Below are 10,518 nucleotides of genomic sequence, written 5' to 3'. Positions count from 1 at the left end.
CTAGAGGTTTACAATGAGCGAACGAGAGCATTCGAAACAAGCAATCCTTTGTGTTAGGATATGGAATCCATTTGATCTATGTCCAGAAACAGTATAACTGAGTAATACATACAATAGATCATTTTGTTAAAAAAAAATCTTTTATCCTGATTCACAGTGGCTTCACTAATCTTCATTCTCACAAGCAAGGATGAAGTGTTCCTCTTTGGCAAATTCTTAGCAACATTTGTTATCAGAATTTTTTTATAATACTCATTTTGATTGGGTGGTTTATAAAGGCAATTTTATTTTGCAATTCTCCTATAAATAGAGTCTATCTACAATGAAAATGAAATGGAAACTCCATAAATGCCCATGAACAAAAGAACACATAGTGAAAATGTATACACATTCACAAGGTCATTTTATTCTGCTTAAAGAAAGAAATGAAATCTACTATTTTACCTTTCTCACTCCTTATTTGCCTTTATCTACCTCCCCAACCTTAGTTAGAGAAGCCCATTATCTTAGTTAGGGTTTTACTGCTGTGAACAGATACCATGACCAAGGCAACTCTTATATAGGACAACATTTAATTGGGGCTGGCTTATAGGTTCAGAGGTTCAGTTCATCATCATCAAGGCAGAAACATGGCAGCATCCAGGCAGGCATGGTACAGGAGGAACTGAAAATTCTACACCTTCATCTGAAGGCTGCTAGCAGAATACTGGCTTCCAGGCAGCTAGGACTAGGGTATTAAAGCCCACACCCACAGTAACACACCTACTCCAAGAAGGCCACACCTGCAAATAATGCTACTCCCTGGGCCAAGCATTTTATACTTTCCTGGTCCCTGGAGTTACCTGAGGCTGTGTATTCAAATCTCAAGGTATGGAACTTGAATTCTCATATGCAAGGTCATCTAACATTTGTTTTTCTGAGTATGGGTTATGTAAGTCATTATTGCCATGATAATTTAATCTATTTACCTGTAAAGTTTGTGATTTTACTCTTATCTGCATGTGACTTCTTTGCAATATTATATATGTACCACATTTTCATTATCCAGTCATTAGTTGAAGTACATTTAGTTTGCTTCCAAACCCTAGCTACTGTGAATACACCAGCAATGATCGTGGCTGACCAGCTATCTGTGAGGTAGGATGTCAAATCCTCTGGGCATATGTCACGAAGTGATACAGCTGAATAAACTGAGAAAGATATTTATTTTTTATTTATTTTCATCTGTATATTTTATTACTTTTATTTTTTTACAATCTAGTCATTGCCCACCCCCCTCTTCCAGTCTGCCCTCCCACAGTTCCTCACCCCATTCTTCCCCTGTCTCCAAGAAGATGTCCCCACCACCACCACCACCAGGCCTCCCCACTTCCTTGGGCCTCACATCTCCTGAGGGTTAGGTGCATCTTCTCCCATTGAGGCCAGACCAGGCAGTCTTCTGCATATGTTGGGGGCCTTGGACCAGCTGGTGTATGCTGCCTGGTTGGTGGCTCAGTATCTGAGAGATCTCAGGGATCCAGGTTAGTTGAGGCTGCTGGTCTTCCTATAGGGTCTCCCTCCTCAGCTTCTTCCAGCTTTTCCCTAATTCAACCACAGGATCCCCGACATCAGTCCAATGCTTGGGTGTAAATATCCTTATCTGTCTCAGTCAGCTGCTTGTTGGTCTCTCGGAGGACAGCTGTGCTAGGCTCCTGTCTGTAAGCATCAATAATAGTGTCAGGACTTGGAGGATCCCCTTGAGATGGATCCCAAGTTGGGCCGGTCACTGGACCTCCTTTCCCTCAGTCTCTTCTCCATTTTTGTCCCTGCAGTTCTTTTAGACAGGAACAATTCTAGGTCAGGGTTTTTGGCTGTGGGATGGCAACCCCATCCCTCCACTCGATGTCCTATCTTTCTATTGGAGGTAAACTCTACAAGTTCCCTCTCCCCACTGTAGGGCATCTCATCTTTGGTCCCTCCCTTTGAATCCTAAGAGTCTCTCACCTCCCAGGTCTCTGGAATTTCTAGCAGATCCCCCCACTTCCCACCTACCCACCCCAGAGAAGCTGCATATTTCCGTTCATTCTGCTGGACCTCAGGGTTTCTCTCCTGTCTTCTCCCACCCATACCTGATCATGTCCCCCTTTCTTTTAATGCCCTTTTCTTTTCTTTTCTTTTTTTTTTTTTTTTTTCGGAGCTGGGGACCGAACCCAGGGCCTTACGCTTGCTAGGCAAGTGCTCTACCACTGAGCTAAATCCCCAACCCCGCCCTTTTCTTTTAAAAAAAATGTCTTTAATTGAAATAGAATTGCAATACACATGCACACACACGCATGCACACACCACACCACACCCTTCAACTCCTTCCAGGTACTCGGTCTCCAACCTCTGTCACTCCCTACCACACTTATGTCCTGTTGTATTTCATGAGGTTGCTTGCATGAATATATGTGGGGAATTATTTACTTAAGATGGAGCACCTTTGGCTCCACCACTAACAAATAACTCTCTTTCCCCGAGCAACGATCAACTACCCAGAGCTACTCAGGGAGGAGTGGAGCTTCACGAGGCCTTCCATGTGACTTCATCTTTTTGTATCTGATATTTAAAAAGAATATAATTTCTGATAAAATAATTTTCTAATTCTGAATTAAATTTGACAGATGCCTCTAATAAGATAACATGTTTATAAGTTTTTTTAAAAATTAAAGTTTTTAAATAACTCAATACATGTTAGTGTCCTTATGTTAATTAGAAAATCTGTTCTTTTATTAAATATGTCTGTATTTAACAAATATCCATTGGGTTGCTGGCATGTGCCTCTTTCCAGGTATGATGCCGTGCAACAGCAAGACAATGACTAATGGGCACCCAGTGATCCCCTTGCCCGTGGAGGTCTAATATTGCTGTTAAGTGGTAGTTACTATTTAAGAAATCAAAGTAACACATATAGACTAGTAGTGGCTACAAAGAAATGATAGCAGAGCTGGTGAGATGGCTCAGGGGTGAACTTACTTCGGTTGGATCCCCACAACCCATATAAAGGAAGAAGGAGAGAGCCAACACTACAGAGAGAGAGAGAGAGAGAGAGAGAGAGAGATGGAAAGACAGAGAGACAGAGACAGAGAGAGGGAGAGAGGGGGAGAGAGAGAGAAAGAGAGAGAGAGATGGAAAGACAGAGACAGAGAGAGGGAGAGAGGGGGAGAGAGAGAGAAAGAGAGAGAGAGAGAGAGAGAGAGAGAGAGAGAGAGATGGAAAGACAGAGAGACAGAGACAGAGAGAGGGAGAGAGGGGGAGAGAGAGAGAAAGAGAGAGAGAGAGAGAGAGAGAGAGAGATGGAAAGACAGAGAGACAGAGACAGAGAGAGGGAGAGAGGGAGAGAGGGGGAGAGAGAGACAAAGAGAGAGAGAGAGAGAGACGGAGAGGGAGGGAGGGAGGCAGGTAGGGAGAGAGTTTTTAAAAAGAAAGGATATCCCAAGTTAACAATCAGTTAAGCTATAATGTAAATAATTTGTGTCGATAAGCTATAATAGATGTGTATGCATTGTTCTAGAAGTTCCTAATCACTCCATAACTCTGTTTAAAAGCCTAATCATCTTGGGGGGAATTAGAAGAAGGATTGAAAGGGTTGAAGGAGCTTGCAACCCCATAAGAACAACAATGCCAACCAATCAGAGCTTCCAGGGACTAAACCACTACCGAAAGGCTATACATGGACTGACCCAGGACTCCAACTGCATATGTAGCAGAGAATAGCCTTGTTGGGGCACCAGTGGAAGGGGAAGCCCTTGGTCCTGCCAAGGTTGGACCCCCAGTGCAGGAGACTATGGGGGGACAGTACGGGGGATGATGGGGGGAATACCTGTATGGAGGAGGGGGAGGGGATGGGAGCTTATAGACAGGAAACCAGGAAAGGAGATAACATTTGAAATGTAATTAAAGAAATATATCTAACAAAAATTTTTTAAAAGATACCAGCCAGGAAATATTAATATAGGACAACAGAAAAAAAAAGCCTAATCATCATCTAAGCTTAAATGCCAAGACTGAAGTCCTCAAAGTTCTTCTGTCTTTAATTGGCACCAACTCTATCACGTCAGTTGCCCAGGACAAAACTCTTGTGTCCCTAGACATCTCTTGCTTCACTATCCTTACATCTAATTTCTTCTGTGGATCCAAGACATTCTCTTGGTGGAACATGCAGATTATGCCCTCCTCTCCTTTCGTTTGTTTAGGCCACAGAGGTCTGGCATTAAATCTTGGTAGTTTTGCACCTTTTGTCCCCTGCCTTTATCTTTTCCTGTGAGGGCAGCCTATTGTTAACACATGATGGGCTGGACCTGCTATAAGCTGAATCGGAATAGAGGAATTTTAATCCAGCAACATGGCTGCTCTGGCAAGAGATCACATCCAAAGAGCTTCTAGATCTGTGTGATTCCACTGGGATGCAGACAAACTTTTAATCCTGGGAGACAGAGACAAACAGACCTCTGAATTCAAGGCCAACATGGTATAGAGCAAGTTTCAGATAAAGAAAATCTTGGGTCCAGGTGAGATGGTAAATGTCTTTAGTCCCAGCACTCAGGAGACAGAGGTGTGCGTAGCTCTGAGTTCTAATCAGTCAGTTCAGCTAAGTCAATGATCTAAGAGGCAGTGCAGTAGAGTGGAATTTGTATCAGTTCAGTGCAGGTCGGCAGAGCCAGTTGAAGCCAAAGAATAAGAAGGAGCTGGATTGGAATAAATTCATTCAGAATTAGTTTTAGGTCATGAAGAACAATTCAGTGAGAAGCTGAGAGATGCCAGATTGAATCAGTCAGCTTGGAGAGGAGCTTTGAGCTAGAGCAGCTGAGTTGAACCAGCCAGCCAGAGTTCAGAAATAACTAGAGAGGGAGAGCTTATTCAGCAGTGAGCCTTGGCACAATTTACATCAGGCGAATAAAAGTTACTCTTACGGGTCGCCCATTAAATTCAAAGAACAGCGTCCTGCACAAGATGAGGGCCTCACTCGGCCTCTGAACTTATTTCCTGCTCCCCTGCCCCCATTCTCTGCACTACACTCTGCCTTTTTCGCTTACCCCAGGAAGTGCCAGACACACACAGGCTTCGGTCTTTGTTCTGCCACCTCATCTGACTACAATCACCAGAGGTCTGCTTCCCTTTTCCCTTCCTTAGTTCTTCAAATCTTCATGATACTTATCCACTGAGGCTTACCCTCCCTCTAACATGGTCATCTATTACCACACTACCCAAGCCCAGATTCCTCTCGTGTTCACCCCTGTCTCTTTGGGGCTCGATACCCACTACTATGCACATAATCTTAAACAAAATAATGCTTTGTGCTGTGGCTGTAGCTCAGTTGGTAAAGCGCAAAAGGCCATGGGTTCCGTTCCCAATGCCTCATTAAATGCGCACAGGGTGATCTATGCCTGTGAACTCAGTACTTGGGGTACGAAGTTGAGGGTCATCCCTGGCTACCTAGAATGCTACCAGAAGTGTATGAAATAAATATCAATCAAACATCAAATAAATCTTTCAAAAAGAATACAAACATCTTTAGTCAGAGTCGTACAGGAGGAAAGTATAAACTTTGGATTAGCAGACTTCAGTCCGAATACTGCCTCTGCACTTTCCAGTGGATGAGCCGAGCGCATGACGACGTATTCTGAAGCCTCGGTTTCCCTGTTGTAGAAAGATGAACAATAGAGCTGTTAGGATAACCACGCGGGAAGTACCCAGTGCGCCACAGTTTTGTGGGAATAACTATTATATATGGAGTGTGTATTTTTATTTTTTTTTGTTCTTTTTTTCGGAGCTGGGGACCGAACCCAGGGTCTTGCGCTTCCTAGGCAAGCGCTCTACCACTGAGCTAAATCCCCAACCCCCCGGAGTGTGTACTTTTTAAGCAGAATCTCATTATCTAAGCTGGCTATAAAAAGATTATAATCCTCCTGCCTCAGCCCCTGAGTGCTGCGATTACAGGTCTGTTACACCATGCCTACTTATAATACAATATTTTTATGTGAAGTGATTGTTTCAAACATACAATGCTAAACCTTTTGTCCCCAAACTAGTTTCTACCACTTAATGTAGTTTAAATACTCAAAATGACTCACTTTGGCACAAGAGTTGCCATTCAGATCAGCAAATTCAACCAGGGCGTAAATTCTTCCAGAGTCTTCCAGATTCCCCAAAGAGTCTGGGCAGCTCACGGAACTCCTGGGAAGACGGCAGCCGGAAGACACAACCATCCAGTGATAGATTTACTCAAGTCCCCAGGACCTGCAGCAACAAACTAGCGTCGTAAATAGTACTCGGAGTTTGAGAAACAGGAGACGGGGCTATTTTCTGGCAGCGTGTTGTGCAATGTTGACAGACAACAGAGGAAGCAGAGAGAGAGAGAGAAGCAGGTCCAACTTTTCTTTTCAGCTTCATTTCAAGAAGAGTGGGCTTTAGGCAAAGATGAGTAGGGCCAACTTTAGTAGTAGTGAGGGGGAAACCATGGTGTGTGGTGGTGCAAGAGGTGAAGCAGAATTGTGCTCCTTAGATCTCTGATCCATCCCTTGTCACTTTAAAGATTTTAAAAATCTTCATATGTATAAGCATTTTCCTATAGGTGTGCATGTGCACCAACTGTACATATTGACCAGTGAGGCCAGAAGAGGATGTCAGATCCCCTGGAACTGTCGTCATAGACAGTCGTGAGCCGACGTCTGAGGAACCACCAAGCATTCTCACCCGCTGAGCCATCTCTCTAGCCCCAGTTGCTTATTATCTCTGAACTGGACTGAGATGTGTTAGTCCAGAAGTAGACAAGGACAGCAGAACCGTTAAAGCTATAGTAGCAAATTGCGGGTCAAGAGATCTGCTTTAAGTCATGTGTTAAGCTGATCACAGGATATTAATAGAAGCCCACAGAACTAGTAAAGTATGTATTTATTAAAAACCACTTAGGTCACTGTCTTAGGGTTTCCACTGCTGTGAAGAGACACCATGACCAAGGCAACTCTTATAAATGGCAACCTTTAATTAGGGCTGGCTTACAGGTTCAGAGGTTCAGTCCATTATCATCAAGCCAGGAACATGGCAGCATCCAGACAGGCATGGTGCAGGAGGAGCTGAAAGTTGTACATCTTGTTCTGAAGGGAAACAGAAGAGTGGCTTCCAGGCAGCTAGGAAGAAGATTTCTCAAAGCTTTCCCCCACAGTTACACACTTTCTCCCAACGAGGCCACACCTACTCCAACAAGCCCACGCCTCCTACTAGTGCCCCTCCCTGGGCCAAGCATATTCAAAGCACCACAGTTGCCCTCTAAATATTCATGTTCATATGTGTAGAAGAGTGCTGCTCTCAACCTCGGTCAGAGAAGCATCTTTTTACAAGGTGCAGAATCAATGCAGTAACTTCTTATAATTAGCCAAAGTGCTGAGAATAAGTGACTGTTAAAATCTCAGCCATAAACAGGACAGCTACATTGATTGACCCCTTTCGAAAGGTCATAGAAAATGGGGTACAAAGAACATAAGCATAGAGGATGGGGAGGGCAGGGTGCTTGAAACATTGTCTTCTAGACACGGCATAGTAGTTGGCCAAATAAGCGCATAGCAGCTGTGGTTACCTGCATAAAACCAGCACAAGATGGACCTATCAGAGGCTGCACAGGCTCCTTTAGGAGCTATCGGCAGTTAGTTAGCTCCAGCGAGGGAGAGAGAAGCAATTCTCTCTCAGGAAAACTAACTAAACCTACCTAAAGATATGACCTAGAGAAAGGTGTGTTTGGAAGACGGGAGGGATCCAGGAGTGTTAGAAGGGGGTTAAAAGAAGGGAATGAGGATAATATTGATTAGGTGCATTAGATATATGTATACAATTGTCCAAAATAAAATCTCAAATATATTAAGACAAGTGGACAAAGAAGTCAATCTACTTGCATCTAATGGGCAAAATATTAATTTGTTGGTTTATTAAAATGTACCTTTTCCTACCTATCAATAAATAACTCCACGAATTTTTCTATCAGCCTCTAAATAAAAGTAATGCTCCCGTTACACTAGGGAAAGAAAGGAAAGAAAGAAAAAATATTCGACATAGAGGATTGTGGGCCACTCAAAGGGCTGCTATCGTCTCCACTGACCTGGCAAATAACACACCCTTGGCTCATGCGTTGTGAAACAGGGAGGCGACTTTGCCTCAGTGTAGATCTGAAGCACAGCGAGTACACCATGAAGGTGACTCAGGTCTGTGTGTGAGAAGTCATGCTCAGAGAAGGCTCAAAGGCCACCTCAGCAGGTCTCCCAGGAGAATCGAGGTCAGCTCGAAGAGTGATTGAAATGAAGTTGATATTGTCAAGTGGAGTGGACAGTGAAGATGCCACGTACGGAGAGTCTGGCCCCGGAAGCGTAGCTGAAAGAAAAGCCCAGGTGCTTGCCTGTGAGAAGAAAAAAGATTTGGGAATTTTATGTTTCAAGGACAAAAAGTGGGTGCTTCAGGGTGGAATTAAAGGCTGGATGTTTACTGAGATCTGTGTCAGGAAGGAACACCTCAGAGGCTTTATCCGTTTTTTATCCTCATGTGCTGCATGAAGACCCGAACTATGGCTCTTTAAAGTGCCTGTGTCCTTGAAAGCTGCCTCTCTTGTGTATCCAGACCCACCTCCCGGAGCTGGGAACAACTGCTTCTCTCTCAGTTGGTTCTCACTGTGGAAGTGTGACGTGCTAAGACTCCTAGGCCTAGACTGCAGCTGTGGGTAGGGTTAGATTAGGTTAGAGTCCCAGTGCAGCATAAAACCCAGCATGGTGGCGCACACCTTTCATTCTGGTACTGGGGAGGGAGAGGCAGGAAAGTCAGAAGTTCAAAGTTAGTCTTCGCTAGCTACATGGAAAGTTTGAGCCAGTCTATGATAGGATACATAAGAGAAGAAAAAGGAACTGTCCCCAGAGGAAACTTATTTACCCAAAGGGCGGACCCTTTGGGTGTGGGTGCTAACCCACTTCCTGTGTTCTCGAGTGACTTTGTGAACTGAAAGGGTATAAAAGTTGGTAGCGCTGCTCAGTGGTAGAGCAGCCCCCAATTAACCTGTAAGCCTCACCTGCCTAGGAATTGGAATGCTGGGAATTGTAGTTCTTGGAAAATAAAAATCCCTTCAACACATGGCTTGAGGCCATCACAGCTGGGAAATTCCAGGGAATGATCCTGACCAAAGTCCATCTCTTGGTCAGAATCTAACATTTAATAAAGCTTGTTTCACATTTGGCCCAAGATGGTGGAATTGGCATTTCTCTGGAGAATCTCAGGATTAATGGGGTAAAGGAGGGACAGAGAGGGAGGAGGAAAGGAAAAAGAAAGGACATAGAAGGCGGAACTTATAAATGTCACTTACAGATCCGCGGTGGCCCAGTCTCACCAAAATAAAGAACGACACAGCACAAACCTCTCACACACTGTGGCAGTTGTTTCCTGCTTCGTAAATGGGATTCCAGAACTTTCCAATGCCTGTTACACTTTGGAAATGGGTAGCCTGCTATGGCCGGACAAGAAGGTCAGTTCGATTACTCATGTTCGATAAACATTTTTGAATTTGGGCTTCTGTGCCTTTAAAAAGTGTGCTTACCTTCAAATTAGTTTTGGTTTATAGACGCCTCCTCGGAAGGAGTGCTTGAGAAGAAAGGAACCCTTTCAAAAAGTCCTCAGGAAATATATGAAAAGATTCTTTGAAAGCCCTGCACTGCACTGGAAACTGCCTTCCAACAGCTGCTGTTGGCGACAGGACTCAGTTTGAATGAATTGAACAGCTTAGCTTTATTTTTAGTTTCTAATAGTTCGTTTTTTCCCTACTACTATCAAATAAACCAAATATCCTGCTCTTCCTGCTGCTTGCTTTACAGGAAGACCAACAACATAAGAAGTAGTATTCTTTTCCTCCAGTAACTTTTCCCAGAGGGTTCTGCATGTGTGAGGATCTGTGGCAAAAGAGAGCTCATGGGCACACATTTAAGAAAATAGATATCTAAACCCTCATTTTTGTTAAATGGCAGTGCTGTTAAAACACTGAACTTTGTGGGTATGGAGTGGGAAGGTGTCGTGTTTACTAAAAGAGTGTCTTCCTAGATGACCTTGTTTAGATAGATGCAGAGGAATCACATTTTCCAACTTTATGCGAGAGTTTCAGCAGCAAAGAAACTAAGGACATGTCCAGTCCATGGTATGGCTAAGGGGGAAGGCTCATATCATGGGTAAAAGAGAGAAAAAAAAATCCAGAGGCATCTGGAAGGGTACAGAGCAGAGAAAAAGGAAAGCTGACTGTGTATGACCAGGGCTATCTGTGAAAGAAGAAAAATAGCAGGAACAAGGGGAGGGAGGGCTTGCCCTGTGAAGAGAGCAAGCAGGTATCTGGGAGGAAGGAAGCATACAGAGGTGAAAAGGATCAGGGGCTGGAGTCAGGTCTTTGAAATGTATTAACAATCCTTGTGAGTAGGGACTGAAAGAACTGGAAGCTAATGTGAGCTTTGACACACAATTCTAGGTACCGTGTGTCCCCTTTGG

General features: G+C 43.9%; 2 long non-coding RNA genes across 4 annotated transcripts in view; one reads left to right on the top strand and one right to left on the bottom strand.

Moving 5' to 3' along the window:
- The first annotated feature begins 557 nt into the window (after positions 1-557).
- LOC102553363 (uncharacterized) overlaps positions 558-10,518 on the top strand; it is a 29,133-nt gene continuing 19,172 nt past the window's right edge. Inside the window, exons 1-2 of one of the 2 annotated variants that reach the window (XR_005497474.2) lie at positions 558-868; positions 9,358-9,514. This is a non-coding gene — a long non-coding RNA (uncharacterized LOC102553363). Of the gene's footprint in view, positions 869-9,179; positions 9,280-9,357; positions 9,515-10,518 lie in introns of those variants that run through there. The other variant, XR_349889.5, reaches the window with a different exon arrangement.
- LOC134484968 (uncharacterized) lies at positions 1,203-9,526 on the bottom strand. Of its 2 annotated transcripts, XR_010062808.1 has the most exons (5): positions 8,111-9,526; positions 7,021-7,115; positions 6,093-6,258; positions 5,549-5,658; positions 1,203-1,695 (listed from the first exon to the last, which is right to left on the bottom strand). It is a non-coding gene; the product is annotated as an uncharacterized LOC134484968 (long non-coding RNA). The 2 variants fall into 2 exon arrangements; XR_010062809.1 differs by lacking the exons at positions 7,021-7,115; positions 8,111-9,526 and having other exon boundaries at positions 6,093-6,288.

This window comes from Rattus norvegicus, chromosome 1, assembly GCF_036323735.1.
Source record: "Rattus norvegicus strain BN/NHsdMcwi chromosome 1, GRCr8, whole genome shotgun sequence".
NCBI classification, from domain to species: domain Eukaryota; kingdom Metazoa; phylum Chordata; class Mammalia; order Rodentia; family Muridae; genus Rattus; species Rattus norvegicus.
Note: the sequence above shows the minus strand (reverse complement) of the source record. Positions and strands in the feature narration are given on the sequence as shown.